General features: G+C 38.4%; 1 long non-coding RNA gene across 1 annotated transcript; it reads left to right on the top strand.

Annotated features, from left to right (window-relative positions):
• Positions 1–1225, top strand: LOC118401455 (uncharacterized). Its single transcript, XR_004829263.2, has 2 exons — positions 1–466; positions 664–1225. It is a non-coding gene; the product is annotated as an uncharacterized LOC118401455 (long non-coding RNA).

The following is a 1225-nucleotide window of genomic DNA, read 5'->3' as shown; positions in this document are numbered from 1 at the left end:
GCCCCACTAGCCAGATGAAGCTAGCTGGCTGCTTATATCGTTAGCTTTGGGCAAAAGGGTTAAGTAGCTGGATAGCTATTTATTTTCATGAACCTACGTTCAGTTCCAATTGGCTACCTAGCTAATACTTACAATGGTTCCTAAATCATTGTTAAGAATAATGAAAATTACTGCAGTTTCTACTGGTCATAGTTTTCTGGCTGGTTGTATTGGTGCTAGCTAGGTACCAAGCTAAAGCAAGTTATCCCAAACACCGCTTCCCATTAACTTCCATGGAAGGTGGCGTGGGAGGCGGTGAAAAAGTTCAACTTTACCCATCTTTATGCAAATCACCAGCGACGACCACTGGGCGATGACCAATCATATCGAGTGGTTCGTCCCATGACGAATTTGTCGCTATGTGACCCAAGGCTAGAGACGTTCTTCAGCAAAGATGGCTGACAAAAATACTAGGACGGAAGCAAATGTAAGTGATTGAAACGTTAACGAATCATCCAAAAAATGTAGTTGACAGTAATATGTTAGTTAATGTAGAGAAACGATTATGCATTTTTTTAAATCATAAAGTTAATTTACGAAAATCGCGATTTAGCTGACTAGATAACATTAGCCAGCTAGCTTTATGTTGTGACATGAGTATGACATTATGGTTGTTTGTTTTAGGGACTCCTGAAACAACCAGCAAACCAGGCTGTCATCTTGTGAAACAGTGGATGTAAAGAATCTAGTAGCTAGCTAAAGCATTTACTGCAAATTGAATGTAAAATTTGTTCAGCTTGCCTTGCTGATATTTGCCATGCAAGGGAGATAGCTAGCTAGCTACGTTCTTGCTTATTGTGCAGTGGAGGATAAAAAAATACCTGTATATGCCAATGGATGTGTAGCTAGCTATCTTGCCGATCTGTGTATGGACCCAAACGTTTGGTATACATATTTGTTCAGAACCAAGCTATCATAGCCAGTTGTATTAACTTCAAAACAGTCAATGACATTAACGAAGCCTAAGGATTCAGTAGAATATAACTTTGTGCCAAGGATGCAAGTCGTATATACATGTAGTTATTACCATGCATGAGATCCCCACATTGTAGCCTGTATATTTAATATATATTTAATATATTCAATGATCATGTACTCTACCTTCATACCTGCAGTTCAGGTATGAATGTCTAAGATTATTTTTCAGTCATATCCAATACCAGGAGATTAAATTCCAGTCTTTGAA

The sequence above is a fragment of the Oncorhynchus keta genome, chromosome 22 (assembly GCF_023373465.1).
Source record: "Oncorhynchus keta strain PuntledgeMale-10-30-2019 chromosome 22, Oket_V2, whole genome shotgun sequence".
Taxonomy (NCBI): domain Eukaryota; kingdom Metazoa; phylum Chordata; class Actinopteri; order Salmoniformes; family Salmonidae; genus Oncorhynchus; species Oncorhynchus keta.
This window is presented reverse-complemented; position numbering and strand designations above follow the sequence as displayed.